The sequence below is a fragment of the Panthera onca genome, chromosome A2 (genome assembly GCF_046562875.1).
Source record: "Panthera onca isolate mPanOnc1 chromosome A2, mPanOnc1 haplotype 2, whole genome shotgun sequence".
In the NCBI taxonomy this organism is placed as follows: Eukaryota; Metazoa; Chordata; class Mammalia; order Carnivora; family Felidae; genus Panthera; species Panthera onca.
The window spans coordinates 166,733,453-166,756,548 of NC_138340.1; the positions used below are offsets into that span (position 1 = coordinate 166,733,453).

At 58.9% G+C, this 23,096-nt stretch overlaps 1 long non-coding RNA gene across 2 annotated transcripts in view; it reads left to right on the top strand.

The window, feature by feature from the left end:
- Window positions 1–23,096, top strand: part of LOC144614281 (uncharacterized) — a 42,833-nt gene that overhangs the window by 14,369 nt on the left and 5,368 nt on the right. Inside the window, exons 2-3 of one of the 2 annotated variants that reach the window (XR_013551923.2) lie at window positions 18,451–18,561; window positions 21,957–22,758. This is a non-coding gene — a long non-coding RNA (uncharacterized LOC144614281). Of the gene's footprint in view, window positions 1–18,450; window positions 18,562–21,956; window positions 22,759–23,096 lie in introns of those variants that run through there. The other variant, XR_013551924.2, reaches the window with a different exon arrangement.

The following is a 23,096-nucleotide window of genomic DNA, read 5'->3' on the forward strand; positions in this document are numbered from 1 at the left end:
AGGGGACTGAGGATGTGGGCTCCCTTTTGGACTTGGCGGCCTTGGCAAAAGCCCCTCGGGCTTGAGTAGGTCAACGGGCGTCTTTCTCGTGTTTTTCACGTGGCCCTAATATTTGGGGGATGTTTACTAGGAAAAGCTGAGTGGGCTGCTGGTCGCCTGTCCTCACTTCCTGCTCTGGGGCCGGGGCAGGAGTTTCTGGAGGGAGACAGAAGCCTCCTGCAGAGCGCGAACCCCGGGGCAGGATGGCTCCGGCCCGGCGGCGGGGAGACTGGAATGCCGGCTCGGACAGAGGAGCAGAACTCCCTCCGGAGAAGCTCTTCTCACGGCCAGCGTTCACGGCCAGGGGGAGCATGTGGCACAGGAGCCTTGCTTCCCGGGGTCCCCTGTGTGTTTGCTGAGCACCTCCCCCAAGAGTTGCGTTTGGTGAGGAGTCCAGCCTTGCACTGCAATTGCACGAACTCTGACCCGTCAGCGCAGACGCCCTTGCCTTCGTGCAGGTGGGGACGCAGAGGCACAGAGAGGCAAAGGCTCCCGTTCGAGGTCACGCGTCTGACCTGCAGCGCGGCCCGGAGTCCGGCCGGGATGATCCGGCCCGAGAGCTTGCCCTCGGAACGTCTTCACTGGTGGTCACGTTCCTGAAGTTTCTCTGTTGTGCTCGGCGTGAAGCAGGAAGCACCGCTCAGGGCGGGACCTCTGGGAGGGGCGGGAAGACGGTGTCCCCACGCGGGGCAGATGGGTGCGGGGGCCGGGCGGCCTCCCTCGTCCTGCTCTGAACCGCGGCTCCGGGGACAGCTCCCGTATTGGCCCCCCGGATGGCGGGACCGACCCCCACTCTGGGGGAGGCAGGCGTGTGTCCCGCTTTACGCAGAGAGCTGAGGCTCAAAACTGAGGCCGCGTCACCCCCTCGCAGGGCCGCGATGGGTAACGGATATCAAGTTCTTGGGCTTGGGAAAGTGGCGCCCAGCCCTGGGAGGTGCTGCTTTGCTACGGGCCTCCCGTGAGTCCTTTCCTCTGCCAGGCACTTGTAGCACGGGTGGCAGAAAAGCACCAGCGGGAGGCCTGCATAATGTCCGGCACACGGGGGCAAGCGGGTGACGACACCCCAGGCCGCTTAGCGGTGAGTGCTCAGCATGGATGCGTTTTGCACTCCTGAGTTCTGGGAGAGACAGTCAGCAAGGCTGTGTTTCTAAGCTAAGTGGTATCAGCCACTGATGTGGGTTTCAGGCCAGGTGTGCTCAAGGATATAGCTTCTATGAACCCTCGAACCACCGACTTCTGTTTACCGTGGAAAGAAGCACGGTGTACCTTGAAAGAAACCTTTTAGCGCGACAGTCTTTGGCTGGTCTTTGAGTGAGATGTGCCTCTTTTAGGACGCGGGGGACCTTCGTGGCAGGAGCCTGGAGGGGCCACTGCTGCCTCAGGAGTGACAGAGGTTCTCAGGCACAGACAGGGCTTCCCAAACTGCCGCGTGTACAGGTCCCCTTTCTGGCGACTCAGGGCTCTTTGCATCACGTGACGGTGCGGAGTCTCCAGGGACGTCGACCAGCCCCCCATGGGAGCGAGCGCCCCCAGCTTCTCACGGGGGCCTGTCTCCACATGAAGAACACAGGCGGGCAGGTGCGCTGACCATCGCCTGGGGTGACCTGCCTCTCGTTTATTTTCTCGTTGCTGGATCGCGGCTCTGGCTGATGTCAGTTTTATGTTTCAGGCAGACTGTTGGCTCCAACAGCCTTTGTGACATGCACATCCAGGGACACAGCCTGGTTTCCCCAAAGCCGAGTCCAGCCTGGGGTCTTCGGGTGGCTTTGTCCCCTTGGGGGTGGGCAGCGCCCGTCATGTCAGACGTCTGTGAGTCAGGCTCGTCTGTGAGTCTCTGAGGGCTCTCCGCCCTTGGGCGGTCGAATGTGCGTGTGCTTCTGTCCTGGGTCAGGTCACCGCCCAGCTGCGGACTGATTTCCAGGGGGCCCGTGTGACAAAGCGCCTCTCTGTCCTTCAAACGCGGGATGTGCTCTCGCAGTCTGGGGCCCGAGCGTGATACCAAGGTGGGCAGGGCTGCGCGTCCCTCCTCGACGCCCACTTGTGTGAGCTTGGGAAAACCTCTAAACGCCCCCGAACGCATTTCCACGTCTGTAAAATGGGCAGAGGCTTAGGTCGTGGTGTCGTAGGGACGGGGTGACGAGGTGCTCACGTCTGGACGAAAACGGTTTTGTGTTTCGAGCCACCGACGGTGCCGCTACACCCTTCTCTTTGGGACTTTGCGCTTTTGCTGGCACGATTACGCCTAGAGAGGCCAAAGGCAGTCGGGTGTAAAAGAATTCAACTGTTTTTAAGCAGAGGGGGGCTGAAGCGGGCCACCCCTTTCATCTGACGAGAAGGACATTCAATCCAACTGAGTGGCTTTAAATAATAATTCCCCCCGGCCTCTTCCAAATGGCAGACGGGGGAGAAGCAAAGTGAACCCCATCACGCGGGGACCCTGACGGGATCTGCTCGGGACGGATCCCAGTGCACGCGAGTGCCTGGCTCTCAGAGACAACTTCCTGCGTTGTTCTCTTTCGCGTGGAAACTCCCCGTAGCTGCACTGCGGCTCCAAACGCGGACGGATTTCTGCAGCAATCCACGGTGGCTCCAGAGAGATTCGTCACTAATAATGATGTGTGTTCAAAGGGTGTCTGATCCGTGCAGTCATACTTTGAGGTGCGGGCAGGCCGCATATTGTTATCTCCATTTGACAGATGAGGAAATTGAGGTCTAAAGAGAGATTAGATGACTGTGCTCAGAATTACGGGGGTAAGTCTCTGACACTCAGTCCATTGTTCTCGCCCTCTCTCCCCCTGTGACCGAGGACTTGCGTGTGTTTGCGCCCGATCGCCGTGGACTGAACTCTCTTAACCTTAGAGCTTCAGCTGCCAGAGTGTCTCGGGGGGGCCCGGTCTTGTACTGCACTGGAACTAGTTTCCTTTTCCGTGCGAAGGGCATCCCTTTGGTCTCTGCTCTGACTCATCCCCGTGGGATCTGGGATGTTCCTACCGGCAGTTTATCCACGGAGAGGGAAGACCCCCAACCGGCGTCTCCCCCTGAGAGTGCTCTGTGCCGTGCGTTTCCACGGCCCCGGGGGTGGGGGTGCCGAGGAGGCCTGGAGGAGGTTGGGCGGCCTGGGGGTGGGGGGCAGGATGCCAAGAGAAACCCAAAGGTATGAGACCAAGTCAAACTCAACACCTCTCATCCAGGCCTTTTCAGTGCGAGGATGGCTTACCCCAAAGTACACAAACCAACAGACTGAATCCCGGCTCTCTGTTTCAGCAGTGCCCAGACAAAGCCTGCCCTCTGGAGTCCTCCCTCTGGCCCCATCCCGCCATGGTAACCGCTGAATTCACTGGGCCATGGGAGCAGGCCAAGTATGTGCTTGATTGTCTCAGCTTCTCTTGTTTCTTTCCTTCAGCGGATGGTATTGGATGTTGTGTACGTGTGTTCTTTCTTAGCCTGATGTATTTATGCCCCAGTTTTGTTGGGCTTTGTTTGGGTGGCGGAGGGATGGGGTGGGGGCGGTGGAGTGGTGGGGAGATCTTTTTGTTCCAGATGCTCACCTTCAGTTCTCAAAATGCCACCACAGAAAGGCTGGTAGAGCCGTCCCTCTCCGAGACGCGCCCGTCGATGGACTCGGAAGCAATCTAAAAATGGCACGCCCGTGCGATCACGTGGCATTCTGACTCAGCCGTTAGCGAAGGAGCGGGTATAAAGCCTACGGACACGGCAGGCAAGCGTGGGGGAGAGGAGGCAGCGGAACCTGCCCTTGGGCGAATCAAATAAGGCCCGGGTAACAACTTGCATCCACTTAGGTGCGTACTGTGCGTTCGAATGAGGACTGTAGGCTTACGATCCCGTTCGAACGAAGCATCACCGATCCCCACCTCAGAGCGTGATGACAGCGTCACGTCGCCTGATGGAGGGAGAGGACTGGTGTGGCGTCTTTCAGGGACGAGCCTGGAGCCCCGGCGGCTGCCCTGGCATCCTGGTCGAGCTGCGGGACCAGCATCCGGAGGCACCCTCGGATCTTAACGGTCTCTGTGGGTAGCTCTGTCCCTTTGACAAGCACAGCAGGTTTTGCCCAAATCTGCTGCGATGTGACAGCGAATCCATCGGTCACCTTTCTTTGCAGAAATAATCAATTCTCATCAGTAATTGCTTTTGGGCAATAGTTCAATTCTGCTGTCATCTTTTGGCTTCTAGCATCATAACATCATCTGAACAGCAATAATGCATTTTACTATCATGGTGTTCAAGGCCAGACAGTATTTATTCTCGTGCATACCCATTAGGTTAATGTGCAGCGTGTGCCTCCACATTTCATTCCCCACCCCCGTCCCCACCACACGGAAGACAGATGCGCGTTGGCACCCGGGTCCGGTCCCCAGCACGTCGAACGTCTGAGTCCGTGCAGTGGATCGTCTTTCTTAGTTTTCAGAGAGCTATTGGGTGCCGTGTAGACACCCCTGGGATTGTCGACGCGGTTTCTCTGGCGAAGGTCTTATAAGGCCTTACGCTGAGCCCAAGAAGAAGGATGGAGTGACAGAGGCTGGTTGGAGGTGAGGTCAGAGGTAAACCCAGAATCCTACGCAAAGCGCTTTCCAACCTGCGCCCACATCCGCGCGGCCAAGTTGTGCAGGACGGAGGAAAACCAGTGCAAACGGGTGTGGGGTCAAGGGCAAGTCAAGGACCGCCGTCCCTCTGTGCTAACCCCTTTCACCTTTGGCCCCCTCGCCCCCCTAGAACTGGACTCCTCTCCCTTCCCCGGTCTTGGCATATTCTCCTGGAAGGTTTGGGCTGTTAGGTCATCAACTGTGGGATTTTCTGTTGTCTACCTTGGCCTCATTATTTCTCCAGTTGGAGGCTTATGTATCTGGTGTATCTTATTTATTCAATAACACGTCCCTTAAGAAGTCCAGTTAATAGGAGGCATATCTGTTCCTTGCCGTCCCCTTAGGTTTGGGGCAGGGGCAGAGCTCTGCAGGAACAGTGGGCATGTGATGCCATCGGAGTGTTAGAAGGCAGGTTGAGGGCAGATGGGACGGCCACGATCTCTTGAGGGACTCTTGTGACTCAGTGTTCTTGAGTCTTTTCTCCTCTCTCCCTTAAGTCAGGCTTTGTAAGAAAAAAAAAAAAAAACCACACACACACAGAGTTTGCTCCTGGTACAAAGGTTTCTAAGATATTTATTGTGAAGGAATAAAAATCCTATTAAAATATTTATAAATCGAAACAACCCCAGAAGCCACACACACAATTAGGCCTTTTAGACTTCTATTCTGAAAGGCAGATAAATCATCATTCAGAGAGCAAAGATGAAAAATCAAAACAAACACAGAGTGTTCAGAGAGCTGCCTTAAAAGAAGGCACAGAATGTGGTCTAGAAAATTATCCCCATCTCTGAGCTGTGCACGGTCCACAGGCATCCCGGGAAACCTCTGAGTTTCTGACTCATCAAAAAAAAAAAAAGTCTCGTGTGATGTCATCTCTGGAGAGCATCATCGAAGTTTGGAACTTTAGAAGGAAGGTGAGAAATCAATCCGGTCCCTGATGGTATAGATGAGGAAACTGAGGCTGATGTAATTCCAGTGCCCTGCTCTTGTCCGACGGCTGGAGAGGCGGCCAAGCCGGAACTACAACACGCCCAGCTCTCTCTTCATGTCGGTCTGTTACGGACTCTGTGAGCCAGCCCTGGAATTCAGGACCTCACGTCCCGGGGGTTTCTGGATGCCGAACACATCAGGAAAAGCTTGGTCACTGGTTTGCTTATGGCCACTCATTCCGTACGGGTGTGGTTGGCTTCTACAGTGTGCTGAGACCATGCTAGGTATGCCTTTTGGTGCAAACAGAAGACCCAACCCCTGGCCTCAGAAGGCTTAGTCTGGGGAAGAGATGTGGTCCAAGAAATAATTAAAGGCAATGAGTCCTGTCTTAGAACCAAAAACAAGGGCGGAGACCCCAGGAGAGGAAAGCTTCTGCACCCTGGGGGTTGGTGTGACTTTCTCAGCTGGGGGACCACATGCCTGTGTGGTAGGCCTGTGTCCCCAGTTTCTCCTGGGGGCGATGGGTGTTTCCTGACCCAGAGCACTGGGCTGAGCCAAATTCTCCTCTGGCCTCTGAGTCGGTGGGTCAGTTTCTCATCTCCTTCCAGCTTCTCCACTACGACAGAAGCTCTTCCACAGGTCAGGGTCAAGGCTGCCTCTCCATCCCGGCGTTGGCCAGCCCTCCAGTCCCTCCCAGCCGTCGTTAGAACCCAGCAACCGAGGGCCCACGACTGGCCCGGTGGCCCCTGGGGCTCTTGCAACATCACTTTACAAGAGTAAGGCTCTGGCTTGAAGTTTCTTCTTTCTAGTGACCTGAGGATTTATTTTTATTTCCTTTCCAGATATGTTTTGGACCTTTAAACAATTACTCAGGGTCTGGAATGTTTGCGGCAGGTGCGTGTGGGCCCAGCCCAGCTCCATGCACCGTGTTGTTGCAGTTGGAACTTGGTTGACTTCCTTGCCAGGTGGCTCTCCATTTGGTGGCAGGGAGGGTGCCAGGCAGAGCTGGCCTGGAGGGTCCCCCGCATTCCCAGCGATCTCCCTGAAGGGCTGGCTTTCCTGGCCCCCCGCCCACCCCCGGGCCAACGACTGTATGCAGGGGGAAGGCTGTTCGGATTGCCAGCCTGCCTAGGATGCCTATCCGGGGGGGACGCCTTTGATCGATAGTCCCACCAGAGAGTGTGAGGCAGAGAGGGACCTTACAGCTGCTGGATGGGGACGGCCGTTTGGACAGGAGACAGCACTGTGCCTCGTCTGTTCAATACTGCAGTAATCTCGACTCACCGGGAACGGTGTCTTCTGGAGGCCTTGAGCGTGGGGCCTCGTCTCGCACTCCAGAATCTCCTAAGGACGTCGAGCACGCACTGCAAACGCTCACCCCCGGCTTCCAGGTGCCATCCTGCCTCCAGGTGAGAAGGGACCCACGCTGGATCTCTTCCCGGCCCGCCTCATCTTCCGATGCAGCCACCTGGTTCGGCCACCCTCGGCGGGGCTGGAGGCGGCTTCTTTCCAGCCCCCCGGAGAGATGGGAGAGCAAGCCGGGCCATGCACCACCTCCACCCCCCCCCCCCCCCCCCCCCCCCGCCAGCGGTGACCCGGGTGGGGCACCAAGCAGGTGGATGCTGTCATGGAGCTTTCAGCGTGGTCAGCAGCACTCTCTCCCGGGATGTTCATCACTTGGAAGGCCTGACTCACAGCATGACAGATAGAAACGCCATCGATGGAGAGGTGCCATGGGATGGGGTCCAAGTTACCGTCTTAGTCTAGCCCTGCCCCTGCCTGGCTTTCACCTTCCTGCTGGCCTCTGGCCTCTCGTTCCCCCGGGACGGGTGGCGATGGCCAGCGGTGAGCCAGGGCGGCTGTGTCTGGGGGTGGGAGCCCAGAGTTTGCCTCGTCCAATGACATCACGCTCCCGTCGTAGCTGTCCATGGTTCTGTCACCCGGGTCTCGCTCCACCCCCCATGTGCTGCTCTGAACGGGTGTCTGTCGAGGGGAAGCCGGGAGGGTCCTCAGGGTGAGACCGTGTGTGCACCGGATAAAGTCAGGAAAAAGGTCAGTGGATGTAAATCCGGAATCGAGTCCCGGCGGAGGGGCTGAGACAGCCGGGGCGCGTGGGACAGGGTGACCCCGGGCTGCTGAGTGGCACGCCTGGGGCGCCACCAATCCCAGATCTTGGGTGTGCCGGCCCGGCACGCAGGTGGCCCGGGGAGCTGGGTGCGAGGCGGGGCTGGAGCCGAGGCGAGGAAGCAGTCTTGAGTGTGCTGGCCCGAGAGTCTCGTCTCTTAAGTGCCTCTGGGGATCCAGGCACTGGGGGGGGGGGGGGGGGAGGGAGGAAAGGAGACCCGGCCTGGCCAGGATGTCAGGGCCTCGGAGGCTCTGCGCTGAGCCAGTTTGGCCGCTCGTTCCGCCCTGAGTCACTGCCAGAGGGACGGCCCAGGTGGTAAGTGCCGTGCTGGCCCAACGTGAGGGCTCCCCCTGCTTGAGAAGGGAGGTGCCCCCCCACCGGCTCGTGTGGGGGCCTGTGGCTTCTCAGGGCACCTCCTTCACCCAGGTGGGGCTTCCTGCGAACTGAGTGAGGGAGGCCACTGGCAGTCCCGTTTCCCAGAGCAGCAAACCGAGCCTGGGGGCGGTCAGGAGGAAGCCAGCTGGGACAGAGCAGAGGCTGCCGGCCGCCCGCTGTCTGGCCTGCGCTGCCACCTTCCTTCTGCCGCCCAGGCCGCCTCCTCGGCCGGCAGGAGCGAGCTGTCGGGCCCTTGGAGTCCACATGCACGGCTGGTTCGGAGGGGCTGTTCTGAGGTGCTGGCGGGGCCGCTGGCTTCGTAACCCCAGATGCCATGGGCCCCCGCACTCAGCCTGGAACCTCACGGACACACGGGCGGGGAGACGGGGCCAGCTGTGCGACGCTGGTCACCCTCCCCCTGTGAGTTAGAAGGTTCCAGATCCCTGCCCGGAGCCCCGGTAACCCACGACCGGAGACTCGGGGAGGCGAGTCTGCCGGGACAGGAGTGCCGCGGTTTGCTGTTTATTTTGGCTGAGCAGGGATTTCTACTCCCTGGTCCGCAGCTCCTCTCCACCTATGGAGATTAAAATAACCTGATGCAATTTCTCACCGTCTCGGCCTTTCCCAAACACATCAAGTGTTTACCTGTGCACGACCAGCCTACATGGAAGCTCCATTCATTCACGGCACGTCCGGCAACCGCGAGAGGAGGGAAAAAGGACTCTGCCCCCCAACACAGAAGCCATCGGTCCGTGCTCCACGCTACAGGGACACGGGCTCCGAGACCCCCTCCCCTGCAGTCTGCTCGCTCTCGAATGTCCCGCTCGCTTGGCTCTCCGGCTGGAAGCATCCAGCACTTGTAGAAATAAGACATCGAAAGGCAGGGGAGCGATTCCTGAGGGCTGGTGTCCCGAGGGGCCAGACGCCAGGGCGGCACGGGAGGACGCGGAGAAACGAGGCGCTTGGGCCAGGCGCAGGGCTGGGGGTGCACGGCTCGGGGGACCCCTGAGGGGAGCCCGCAGCCGGAAGCGCTCCAGCCGCGCCGTTAGCTCAGCGAGGGTTGGCTGTTGTGTGACCTGGGATTCGGCCTCCCGGAGAAGGTGCGTTTTGTTCCAGGCCGTCTTCAAGAGAGCAGGGAGACGTAATGCTTTTAAGAAACACTTCCATCCAACGCGGTGACTCGAGAAGCGGTTTGACACGGAGGCGGAGATGAGTCCTGAGTTCCCTGCAAGGCGGTGTACCACCCCCCCCCCCCCCCCACCCTGGCGTGTGGGCGCTGACGTCCCAGCCCCTTCCAGGGCTCTCGGGGACACCGCATGGTGACCAGGCTTCTTAGCCAGAGCTGGGCGGGGACGAGCTGGAGACAGACTCCGGCAGGTGGCTCGGGGCACTGATTCAGAGGCAGGTACCCCCAGGCCCCGGCTGCAGAAAACATAGGCGGTGTTTAAAGGGGCCATGCGTTAGGTTAGTCCTGCCTGAGACAGGGACGGGGGTGGGCAAGCAGCGTGGGGGGGCCCCATGGCGTCATGGAAGGTTGCCGCTGGGGTGAGACGGATGTGTTTTCACTACCCCCGGGGCCGTACGCGCATCGATCGCGTGCGGGGACGGGTGTCAGTGAGACAATCATCATATAGGAGACTTGGTCGGAAAACCGGGGCCGCTCGGTGCCCGTTCTGGTGATACGGCGACCACTGGCTTGTTTCTGACGGACGTTCTCACACAAGACCTCCCTGAACCCCCGCCCGTCCTTTGTCGTCCACAGTGGGGTGGACCCAGTTACAAGGACGGCCTCAGGGTGTCCAGGGGTTGGAGGCTGAGAGCGGAGACTGGGGCTCATCTCACAGCCATGCTTCTGCACAAACGGCTGTTCTAGGAACCGAGCTGGCAGATGCTGGGGCTGGAACTAGACTGACTCTGGCTGTTTTCTGAACTGTTAGCGGTAATAAAGGTTTGAAGTTCAATGACCTGAATGAGAAAACCATTGCCTAATGGATGTAATATATATTACACATAACATAATATGGATCTATCCCTGGATGTTAAACTTACGTCCCGTGAAATTCTCTTAAGCCTCTAGCACCCCTGCCGAGTGAGGTCAGATGGAGAAAGTAAGTGAGCGCATACGACAGCGATGATTCGGTATTGAGTGAGAACGTTTTCGGGGATAATTGTTTGGTTCGGTGATTTGGGTTTTGTGGCCATGGGTGCCTGTGGAGACCGTTATAGATCTGTGAATTTACAAAGTCAAGTTTAAACGAGTAAACCATTTTCATTCTTGTGATTGTGCCACGTACGTAACACTTCGACATAGTCTTAAAAACCAGAAGGCTTGGGCCCCAGCTCTTTGGCGGGAGGCTGCGAAACTGGCTGGGAGGTGGGGGCCTTGGCCTTGAATCTCCATGTCCCCGAGAGGCAGAGAGGCTCCCCTATATGTTCTGAGGTCCGGGATGTCGGGTCAGACGCAGGGCTACGTCTCACTGCCGTGCTGGGAGTCAAACTCTAAGACACAGTATGGATGGTTTATTATAAAATTACAGTGAAGATACGGGAAACCCCAAGTGTGGCTCAGACTTCTCCAGAGTCAGCATTTCTGTGCTGAGTGTATCTAAATGGCAGTAATCTGGATGAAGCTATGCAAATACGTGAAACCAAGTCATTAACTCCGCTGCTCTGTCGGCTTCGGCAGAGCCAGACCCACCGGCCGACTTTCAGCCCGACAGGTGCCCAGCACCGCGTCTGGCCTGCCCTTCGGGCATCCGCTGTCACCGCAACAGGACTGTTTTGATGATGGCATCCGTTGTGCTGTTAAAGAGGAAATCGTATCTGCACTCATTGACTAAATATACAAAGGGCTGGGATTTCCACTTGGCCGACGTGCCTGTTCACATGGGGGCTGCTCCCTGAACTCAGACAAAGCCCATCTGGAGACACGCACTGGCTTCTAACCCCCAAGTACGGCGGGGCCCACAGGGTAAATCTGCCCTCGGCGCGTGGGGCGTCCCTGGCAGGCCGCGCGATGTCGGAAGGAATCGCAAAGTCTTCAGGAGCCCGACCGCCCCCCACCCTCTGACCTCGCAGATGCTTGTGCCTGCTTCCCGTTGGGTCTTATAAACCTGGATGTTTACTGGAACTTGTGACCAGTGTCCCACTTAGAGGCCACGGAATCTCCAAGTGCGTTTTAGATGCACGTGCATTTCGGCCAGACTCAGGTAAGATCTAGTTTAAGCAGAGCTGAGATTTACTCATTTGGAAGTGTATTCGCTCCTCAAAGTGACGGACTATGAGGTACGTTGACACAGTGAGATTCCCAAGTGCCTTCACTTGGGAGTCGATTAACCCGACCAGGCCTCAAAGTGTGACGCACACGCACACACACGCACAGGTGCGCACACACACGCGTGCACACGCCCACACACACCCTCAGCAGGGAAAGAACACAGATTTTTCTTCATTCGGCACGTTCGGCTGCTTACGTACCGACGGGTGCCTCTCCTTCCAAGCTGCCGTCCCGGGAAGCCCGGCCCTTCTTCCAGCCCCTGTCACGCACTTGGCTTCTGGTTTTTCCAAAAATGAAATCCACCCCTAAAGGACACACACAGGTCACTTCTGAGGACATCTGAAAACTGTGTTTCGAGTTCGGAGCAAAGCCATGTTAATGCACAGTGGGAGGGGGAGCCCAGGGCAGGGGCAGACCCCGTTGGGAGGTCCGGGCCCTGGTCACGGAAGCTAGAGGCAAGGCCCACGTTTTGTCGTCCATCTTCGCCCATGTGGGTGCCCGTTCCTCTTTGGTGGCAGGAGCCCGGGGCCTCCGGAACGGGATGTAGGTCACATGGCCACCTGCCGGCCAAGGATCATTCTTGGCCTCCTTCTGGGCTCTTCTCATGCTGAAACGTTCTGCCCTCTTGACCAGGTACCGGCACAGAATCACCTCCCATTTGCACTCTCTTCTGCCAGGTCTGACAGGCTGGCTTCTGCCTGAAATTACTTTGGATTTTTGCTGCTTGGTCCATTTGGGGCGGTTCCCGGCGGACCGCACGGTGTGTGATGGGCCCCCTCCCCCTGGCCGTGTCACTGAGGGGTGTGATAGGGGCTTGGACTGGTCTGGTTTTCGCTTCTGTCTCTAGAGCCAAGCACTGTGTGTCCACGACCCCTTGGCTCACTAGCAGCCCCCGGCCCCTGGAGAGACGCTGCCCCCGCACCTGCCACTCGCGGGCGGGGACTGACCCTTCCCTTCAATCTTGAGAAAACCCTTTAATTGTGTTCCCTGAAGAACTCCACCTCGAGAGCGAAGGGGTGAGTTTCGGCGATGTGCTCGGATTCCAGCGGTCCCATCAAGGTTACGCTCTGTCCGGGGCGCGATGCCCCTTCCTTACCACCATTTTGATGTGAAATCATCTGCAATAAAATGGGGAAATATGGCCGCAGGGCCTTTCCCTTCTCCCTTATCTTTGTGTCTACAAACCTCTCCGAACAATGTCCTTTCTCTCCCAGGTGATGTGGTGCGTCAGGAAACCGGTCACACCTCAGCCCTTTCCTCCCCCATCATGAGTGTTTACCGAGCACTGGCTCCGTGTCTGTGCCGCGGTGCAGGACGCAGGAGACGCAGGGGTGGGTGTGGGGCGCAGGGCTCTCCCTCTGCTTCGGGAACAGGGCTGGAGCTGCGCCAGCTGCGAGGGGAGTCAGGATGTCAGAGGGCTGGATGTCAGAGCAGCGGGAAGGTTGACCAACTTGAGCTGAGTGGAGGCCGCAGGGAGAAGGTGCTGGAAGAGAGGGAGCGAGAGCACGGGTGTGGTGGCCGCACCGGCCCCTCCCGTGTGGGTGGGTCACGCGGTGCCCAGGCTCGCTGGCGGTGGGACAGAGGGTTGGCCACACGTCTGCTGTCTGTGGAGCTGATGTTTGGAATCCCACTCGAGAGACGGTGGTGGCACACGAGAGATTTCCTTGGAGGGGAAATAATGACGCGTGTCCAGAGGGCACAGTCACTGGGCTTGTTCGGGTCCCCCCTGTTCCCCGGGCACGCAACTCCGTGCTGCAGGGACCGCGGGTGAACGGCAGCCCAGGGTCCGCAGGACGCAGGGACCACGCATGAGGGGCTCTGTGTCCCACACAGGTGGCTGTACGTCTACGCCGAGCCTTGTGCCCCAAGGCGGGGCGGGGCCCAGGCCTGCTTCCTCTGTCAGGCCTTCGTCTGGAGCCCCGTCCTGGGTTGGTGCTCAGTCCACGGGTGTTGAATGAAGGCCTTGATTCGAGGGACATAAACGGGTTGTCGCGATACGTCTAGCATGGTCGTAGGCTGAGGGCGTGTGGCACCTGTAGGGCAGTGCTGAGTGGCTGTGACTCAGCCCCTCTAATTTAACCAGGAGAGGAAACCCGACTGGGGGTCAGCGCCGTGGGGAATGTGAGAGGAAAGATCCAGAGCCAGGACGAGGCCCCGGAGGGGCTGGGCGAGGGAGGGCCTGTGCGCTGGCCTGCCCCGTGCTGGTGCCCCTCCGTCACCTGCCCGCTCCCTGCACCTGGCCCGTCGGGAAGGCCGGGGAGCCGGCTGCCGCGGCCGCCCCCCAGTGGCACTGGCCACACTTCGGGGAGGCGGGGGGACTCGGAAGTGGCAGGGCCAGAGGGAGGGCCGCTGGGAGGCACACGGCCCCCTCTCTTGGCTCCCTCGCCCCTGGGCCCTGGCGGCCCGGCCAGCGCGAGGAATGTGCTGTAGGCCACTCACCCGGCGGCTGTTGTGTGTGCGGAGGAATGAAAACTATTTTTGAGTTCCCGCTACTGTCCCTCCCTGGGCCCACAGCTTCCTCCCGGCCACTTCCTTGAACACATGGAGACAGGCCCGGGCACAGTCCCCGGGCCGCACGCTCCTGTCAATGATTAACCGCAGGGTCCCGGGCGTCCCGCGCCCGCACCGTGGGCCCGCCTCCGCGCTGGGGGCGCACGCGGCCCGGAAGGACACAGCGCGGGGCCTGCCTCCGCTTTCTCCCTTCTGTGACTCTGAGGACCTCTGAAGGAAGTCACCTAACCGTGTCCTCCAGCGTGACTCCACTTCTGAGACCCAACAAGCCAGGCGAGGCCTGCTCTCGGAGACGCGCGATGCGCGACCCTGTAAAGCGCTTACATCAAAGGCTCGGGGTGGCTGGAGACCCCAGCACCCCCCCTGCACGCGCCTGTGTGGGACGGTATCTTGGGGGACGGTCTGTTCTGGTTTGTTCTGAAGGCTCCTTGGACACAGATACTTGCCCCTGTGAGCAAACGGCCTCCCCTTGGAGGGAATGACTGTTGTCATGACTTTCCGTGTGCATTATCTTCATCCCCTAGCTGGCCGTTATTGCTCTGTTCACTTTATAACTAAGGACGCTGGGCCCGGGGAACCCTAACTGCCTGGCCTCCCGCAGGGGGTGCCCAGGGTTTAAACCGCAGCCCAGCTGGGCAGGAAGCCCAGGCTCTTCTCAGAGGACGGCGCTGTCACTCACCTGACCCTAGCAGCCACTAAGCCTGGGGCTCACCTTGCCCTTTCCCCGACCGTCCCCCCTCTCCCTCCGTCTCCCTCCCCGGGTCCCCACGAGAGCCACCCCAGGTCTTGTCCAGTGGGTGTCAGCCTGGCGGACTGGGTGCCCCGGGGGCCCTCCCCTCCCGCTCTGCTCTGCCCCACGCGCGGGGGCATCGGCCAGGCCTGGGGACCCGTCCGAAGGACCCAGTGCTTTCTCCAGCCTCCTCTCACGGCAGGTCTGGGGAAGTGGTGGGTGTGGATGTGAGGCCGGCGCTGCCTGTCCTTGGCGGGAGGTGGGCCTTTAAAGCGCTTGACATCCCAAGCCGACTGACAGATTAGGAGGGGGACGGGTGGACTTCAGCCTGGGCACACAGAGCTTCTGTCAGCTCTGTTCCAGGAAGACTTGCCTAGAAATTCCGTGAGGTTCCAGCCGGGGGTTCTGCCTGCTGCCCTCGCCGGGCTCAGAGCCTCGGGACTTTGGGAGGAAACATCTGTCCCCTCCACTGAGGACGCGGACTTGGCCACTTTCTGCCTCGGCTATTTTCCCCGGCTGCAGCCGCGTGGCACTGACCCCGTGCCGTTTCGCGACACTCCGTCCACGTCCACGTCGGCGCCGGACCGGATGCCCTGGGAGGTCTGCTCCCCACTCATGGCGTCCTGAAGAGCGTCACCCAGGGCCAGGGGCCGCACGTGCGAAGCGGGACACCCTCCTCACGGCGGGGCCCCGCATGTTTGTCCTTCCTGCTGGGCCGTGCGCTCCCTGAGACCGCAGACCCGGCTTCACGACCTCCAGTGCCTACCGCTTTGCAGCTCTGTGCGGAGCGGACGCAGAATTTGTATGTTCTGGCGACTTCTTAAGAACGTACCAGACGCTCGGATGTGGCCCCTGCATTAACAAGTGACACACAGGGGCGCCTGGGTGGCGCAGTCGGCTGAGCGTCCGACTTCAGCCAGGTCACGATCTTGCGGTCCGTGAGTTCGAGCCCCGCGTCGGGCTCTGGGCTGATGGCTCGGAGCCTGGAGCCTGTTTCCGATTCTGTGTCTCCCTCTCTCTCTGCCCCTCCCCCCTTCATGCTCTGTCTCTCTCTGTCCCAAAAATAAATAAAAAACGTTGAAAAAAAAATTTAAAAAAAAAAAAAGAAAAAGAAAAAAAAAAAAAGAAAAAAGAAAAAAAAAACAAGTGACACACAGCAACACCCCCCCCCCCCCCCCGCCCCGCTTTCGGAGCCTGGGGGACAACGCAGAGTGTGAGCATGGTTTTTGGAAGCAGACACGGGAGGGCAGAATGCACGGCTCTCATTACCTACCTCACTTGGCCGACTTTCAGCTTCCTGCGAAGTCACCTACGAGGCGGTTTTAAATAAATCGAGTGACGGCCCTAACAGATTTGAGGGCCCTTATGATCCAAGCCAGTCCTGTGGATCATCCTTTGGTAAAGTAGAAAACCTCACCATTGAAACTTCTGGGACGGAAGGCAATGGGGATGTGGCTTCCAGTCTGGGGCTGGTCCCGACTGAGCCTCTGGCCGCCTGAGTGTCTATCTGAGCAGGGGTCAGGCACCCGCACAGACACCTGTGGGGGCACACCTGCGGCCCAGTGGCGACCCGCCCCTCGAGGCCCCCTCTCGGCCCGTCCACCTGGCTCTGCTCGGCCGGGACTGCACTCAGGCGCGTCCGATGCCCAGGTTGGAAACATGCCATGCCTGTTGGACTCTCATTCCCGTAGAACCTGGAGAGACAGGGCAAGGAAGAGATTGCCCGCCAGCCTTCAGTTGCCCGCAAGGGGGAAGATCCAGCGGGGTCCTGGCCCCCACGGCAGTGGGATGGAGGAAGGAGCTTGAGGGACGGGCTTGGCCGCTGATTGCTGTGTGACCCTGGGCCACCCCACGGCCTCTCTGGGCCGCACCCCCCATCCCGGCAGTAAGGGTAAGGCACTCACGGATCAGCCAAGTCCCTTCTTGCTACGGTGCCTGTGCCTGGCTTTGTGGGGGTTTTGGTGAGCGAGCCCACGTGTTAGCACCGGAAACGCTTGGTCCCAAGAGCGTGTCCACACTGAAGCTCTGTGCTCCCCGAGTGCACAGTCTGTGGGTCGGGGCTCACCTGCATATTCTACGAACTCCTCCTCGGTGCCCACCGAGGACTCATCGCCCTGAACCTGCCGCATCGGGACGACGCCCCAGGTGCTGCGTGTGCGTGGATCACAAACCAAATGTCCCCCGGACATTTTCCATCAGTCACGAGCGTCCTCTGCTGTTGAGGTTTGGCCCCGAGGCCGGGCTTGGGTCAGACGGGTCACTGGGTCAGCGGAAGGGTGCGGGCCCTGGGGCGGCCCCTGTCTGGGGCCAGTTGGCCTCTCTGTTCGGTTTCCCGCTGCCGGGATGGGAGGCCTCCTGTGGGCGGTGCGTAAAGAGCCCCCCAGAGCCTCTCGGCTGAGTGTTAGCGTCGCCGTGGTCGTTGGAGGCTTCAAGCAGCTCTGAAGGAGTGACTATTACCTTCATGTCATGGGTGAGGCCCAGCAGGCTCAGAGAGGGTGAGTGTTGTCCCCGAGGTCACACACGGAGGAAGAGGAGGACTGGGGATTGGCACTCGGGTCTGCCTCTCACGCTGGCCCCCTCCATGCCGCTGCACCGACCCTGGCTCGCCGGCTTGCCTGCTTCTTCTGTCTCTGAGCGCCTGGAGCGCTGACCCCGTGCCCCCCCCCCCCCCCCCCCCCGTGCAGACAGTGGGCTCCCCTTGCTCTCCCCTGGGGTGACCCGTCTGTGGTTTGATGTCTTTGCTGCTGATTCTGAGTGTGGGAGCCTTCTTCTCTCAGGGGCTCAGCTTCCTCACGGGGAAACCGGGAAGATTGCGCGGCTTGTCCCCGTGTCCCCGGTGTGGCGGGTGGGACACCAGCGGCAAGGGAGCCCGGCTGGGTGGCCGGGCTGTGGGGGTCTCTGCGGGCCCTCCGAGCCGGTCCATCCGCTCAGCCCCGCCAGGAGGCAGCCTGTTTCGAAGGCTTCTGTTTTTAGGCAGCACAGAGCCACGGGAGGTCCAGAGCGGCCGCTCCGCGTCCAGGGGCAGCTGACGCCCCTCCCCACCCGAGACCCTGGGGCCTGCCGGCACTCCCTGCTCAGGAAACCTGGGACACAGTCCCTGGGTTAGGGCTCCTCCTGTCCCAGGGAAGGGAAAGAATTCAGAAGGATGGATGACCTCATCCTGCTCCCAACTTTGAGTCTCCAAAGACAGAGCTGACGTCAGTTCATATTTGCAATCTTTTCTCCTCTTTCCTGCAAAACGGCTCCTTCTGCTGGGAGAGCATTTGGCAGCCAGCCCCGTCGCGGGCCTGCCAAGGCACAGCTCCATCACTGAGACTACGTCTTATGTGCCCACTGAGGGGCGGCGGGGGAGCGGCCTGGACGAGGGCCCCCCCGGGGTGGCTCCGATGGGCGCCGGGTTCCTCAAGGGGCCCTGAGAGTGGCAGCTGGTGCCACCCCCCAAAGCTGTGGAGAAGCAGCAGACTGATGGGCCTTCTCCAATCATCAGCGGGGCCCTCGGGGGCTCCCTGCCACACAGGCCCGGTAGGGAAGCTGGGATCGGGGTCGTGTGCTCTGGGCACAGAGGCCCTGGCACAGGTTGCAGTGAGGAGGCCGGACGGGGATGGGGGGGCGGGAGGCACAGGGGTCGCCCACGTGTGGACGGCGGGGCTCTGGGTCTCCGGACCGGGAGAGGCAAGGCAGGGACCCGAGCCCCAGTGGCGTCCCGGCCACCACTGGGAGGTTACGGTACAGCCCGTGCTCCGAGTGATGGTTCCGATTCGGTAAGTGCGTCGCCCCTGCAGGACCCAGAGCCGCCCCTCTGCTGGCCCTCCCTGCAGGGAATGAGCTGTTCAACACGTTTCTCTGTCTCTGTCGCTCGCAGGTGTATCCCCAACACACGTGGTGAACAGGGGGCCACCGCGCATGTCCGGGTCTCCCTCGTCGGCTCACGCGGCCACCATCAGCACGGCATCATCAGCACCACGTTCCTCAGGTGCGTGGGGGGCTCCCGCGTCCCATCCCGGGGGAGAGAACCCTTCCCGCCTCGTTCATTACTTCGCTGGGTCACGGGCTTCCTGCTCACGTGTTCGAGCTCAGGTGTCCTTAAAGGAAAGGCAATCATCAACCAGGCCACAGGCACTGAACGTTGAGCAGCCACGATACTGGGTGATTAGTGAGGAGGCATTAGTCTCACCTATTTGCGATCGTTCTCGTCACCTTCACTTAGAGAAAACATCCCCCACGGCCATCGCTGGGGGGATGTGGGACCCGGGGGGCGTGTATTTACTTAGTGGAAAGAATACAGAACATTCTTATCTGGTCACCTGTCACCGGGCCAGGAGGCCATGCTGCACCCTGCTCTCGCGCAATCTCAGCGGTATTGATTTTATTACTCATACTTTATAAATGAGGATGCTATTCTCAAGAACGCGGACATTTGCTTTGTTGTTGCCACGGTCTCAGCCCCGCGTAAACTTCTCACTCTCGGTATGTGTCCGTCGATCACGCTCCTTGTCATTGTTCCGCGATGGGGGCCTTCTCGTGACGATGTACGGGGCTACGTACCGCTGCACCGTAAGCTTCTGTTTGCAGTTTAAAAAAGGCCACAAGGCAAACTTCAGCTTGAAAATGACTCTTGGGTTGAGCGCCATGATGATACCCAAAGGGCGCGGCCCTGCCCTTCTGGAAGGCCGCCAGGGGCCCGTGCGGTTTCCCAATGGCGGCCTGGCCGGGGTCTCTGCCAGCTCCGTGTGGGGGGCTCCAGCTCCCGAGGGCTGGCCCTGCGTTCGGACGGCTCTGCCTCGGCCATCGTCCGATGGTGTCCCTCCCCAGAGCCCGCGGGGGTCCTTCCTGCACAGACGGCTCCATGCACACAACCCTCCACCCTCTGGGGGGTCATCCTGGCAAGCCGCAGGGACGTGGCTTTTTCAAATTCAGATTTCAGGGACTCTTCATTCTGACCGTGTCCCGGGGCCAACCTGCTTGAATTCCAGCCCGACACTCAGGATCTGTGCTGCCCGAGTGTGGGTTTCGTCCTCTGAAAAGCGGGCCCACCTGCGCGAACCCCGCAGGGCGGCTGGACGTTTATGAGACGGGCCACCTGGCACCCGGCTAGTGCTCGCCCGGTGGCCCCTCCCCGTCGGTGACGGGAGCCTGAACCCCCGGACGCTCGTGTGTGATGACACACAGGCCCACTGCTCCCGGGGCGCACTGACCTTGGGGGTTCGGCATGCACCTGTCTTTAAAATGCTGCCTTGGGGCGCCTGGGTGGCGCAGTCGGTTAAGCGTCCGACTTCAGCCAGGTCACGATCTCGCGGTCCGTGAGTTCGAGCCCCGCGTCGGGCTCTGGGCTGATGGCTCGGAGCCTGGAGCCTGTTTCCGATTCTGTATCTCCCTCTCTCTCTGCCCCTCCCCCGTTCATGCTCTGTCTCTCTCTGTCCCAAAAATAAATAAAAAACGTTGAAAAAAAATTAAAAAAAAAAAAAATAAAATAAAATGCTGCCTTCTGTACCTGGGGGCCTTTTCAGGAGAGAAAACACTTTTTAAAAGCTTTGAGCAAGCAACCCCAGATACGTCAAAGTCAGTCCTCAGCTTTTTATCCTTATCGGGAACGGCCACGGCTCTGGGCTCTGCTCCTCAGAGAGACGCGACCCACACAGACCCAGGCCGACGCTGCCGTCCCAGCGGCGAGCTGCGCAGACCATCAGAAGGCCTCTCCACTCGCCCACTCGTTTTGGTGGGTGGCCTTCCCCGGTTCTCTCCACCTCCTTGCTCTTGGACCTCTCGGGCTGTCGCACTATCCTTGGGACACGGTCTGGCCCTGTCCCCCGGCCATCCTGGGAGGTCCACGCGTAGGAGACCCCACGAGTTTGTAGACATTCAGGGGGAAGCCACCCCTCACCTCTCAACCCCACCCTCGCTGCCCACCCCCTCCTCCTGGGGTCTCAGCACAGGGGCTCTGACCATGCCTTTGACCTCAGGCACTCACCAACGGTTTCAAAGGGCGATGTCCCTCCCAGGCTATGTTTTGGATGCTTGGAGATCGATGGCTGTGTTAGGTCCCAGCAAGGGCCAGGTCCCCCTCCTCATGTTCACTGCTCTCTTCACTGCCCACCCTCTGGGGCCTCTCCTGAGGGTCCCCACAACCAGTTGTCCTGACCGCCCCCCCGGGTTATTCCCCCAGCTCTGAAGGCCATCTGCACTCTCGACCTCAGCCATGTGAGAGTGTCAGCACCTCTGGATAAACAGATGCTCCATCCCCCAGAGGGCACGGTTCGCCCTGTCTGGTGTGCCTGTCATCAGAGCAGAGGCTGGGATGAGAATCTGGGAGAAAGTTTTCACGTGGAAAGTGGTCCCTGGAATCAGGAGTGCTCCCCGTGTGCAGGGGAGACAGGAGAGTCTGTGGGGCATTATCGGTGGTCAGGAAGGGCTCCACCCTAGAAGAGTGGGAATGACCCCAGAGCTGCCCCTTGGCAGGGAGGGAGGTGGGCATTTGTCTACCGCTGGCTTCCCCTGTGGGTACAGGGCGGCTGATACCCCCTGGCTTTCAGAGAAAAGAGTCAGGGGAAGCCTGGAAGGTGCTGGAGGAGGCTGGGCAGGGGCGTGGAGCTGTCCAGCACGGCCGGGAGGGAGGCGGTGGCCCAGAGGAACATGCCCAGCACCGAATGTGTTTCCTGCACACCCGGGTGGGGAGTCTTCCTGTATAAATTCATACCAGCCGAGATGATCTGTCGGGTTTGCTCTCTGGGTTATGTCACCGACACATTTTGTGTTTCATTTTCCCTGCGTTCGTGTATACAGTTATGTTTTAGTAGTTAAGTGGAACTTGTCTTAGCGAGAGAAGCTGATGTCTAAGACTAGCCAGCGGGGTGCTCGCTTCTCCCCGCCAGCATCAGACGCTGCTGAAAGAGGGGAGAAGGAGAAAAACAGAAGGAATCAACCCTTATGAAGAGATCAGAAGGGGGAATGACAGGAGATAAGATGTTTCAACAAATCTCTGTAAGATCTAAAGTAAGTCTGGCAGAGCTCGGGGTGGGCCAGATGCGGACGGCGGGAGAGCAGAGCTGGGAAGCGGGGCGAATTCGTCAGTCTGTCCTGGGAAAACCCATCATCTTACCCCGTGCCAGCCCTGCGGAGAATATGGGGAACACAGGCAGCAGGCTCACAAGAGAGGGGGCCTTCACAATTGGATGGACTTCTCACAGAAATTCAGAATAATGACTTTCCATTCTGGCCTGCAGCCTCGAGGCTAGAACATTCTCCCGCGGGCGGCACAGGACCCTCAGACAATAAAACGGAGCCACACCACTTATCTGAGTTAGCGATCTTCATACAGTCATAATCCCATAAATGCACTTAATGTTTTAAGAACTTTTATTTATCTTCTAGAATCAACCTAGGAATAAAGCCCAGAAGACTTAATTATGGCTTCAAGACGGAATGCCGATGTCAGTGTTCCTCACCATGTAAAAATAAAATCGTAATTGGTAAAAGTGATAGGGAGAGCGGAGGAGAGGGAAGGGATAGATGCATTGGCTGCTACTCTGGTCATACGGTGGAAAATCAAGAAACGCTTTTAGAGTTGGTGGAAAAACAAATTCACAAAGGTGAGCGAGAAGAGCTGAAGACAGCAACACCTTTGTCGGATATCGCTCAGGAGTGATGGGAAGCAGTGTGAGTGTGGACAGCCTCCTTTCCATAGTGTTCAGTCCATCAGCATTCATTTCTGAAGCTGAAAACTTGAAAACCGGAGCTTGTATCAGCTAGGATAGACAAGGCTATTCTGCGTAACAAACAACCTCAAACATCTCAGTAATGTGATACAATGAAACTTATTTCTCACTCGTGTGCACTACGAGGGGTGGTCCTGGGCCCCCGGCAGTGGCTTTGGCCCCAGAGGTGGCCTCAGGCTGCAGCTTGGGTCCAGGCTCTGTGTTGCTCACAGGAATTTGTGGAATAAAAAGTGCGGCTCAGAACCCCTTCTTCTGCGGGGCACCTCGGATCTCGTGATGTCTCCTCCAGCCACGCCCTAGATCAGAGGTTCGCAGACCGGGCTAGATCCTTGCCTTTTGTGACTGTTGAGCTAAGAACAGTTTTTACACTTTTAAATGATTGAAAAAAAATATTAAAAGGTGAACGCTGTTCCATGACATGTGAAAATTATACAAAGCGCAAATGCCAGTGTTCAGAAATAAAGTTTTTTTGGAACATAGCCATGCTCGTGTGTTTCCATAGTGACTGTGGCCCAGTCACTTAGTGGCTTAGTGAATAGTCGCTTCGTGGCCCCCAAAGCCTGGGATACTCACCATGTGCCCTTCCCAGGAAAAGCTCTCCAGTCCCTGCCCTCCATGTGCTTTGGGGGCGGGCGAGCACCTGTTTGGCCCTCCCCATTCACACCACGGTTCATTCATTCATTCACTCATTCAACCAGCAGGTGTGTAATTAACACTTTCTTTGTGAGACAATATACACACAAAGATGAGAAAGATGTGTTGCCTGCCCTCAGGGAGAGCGTGAACTAAGCCTTCC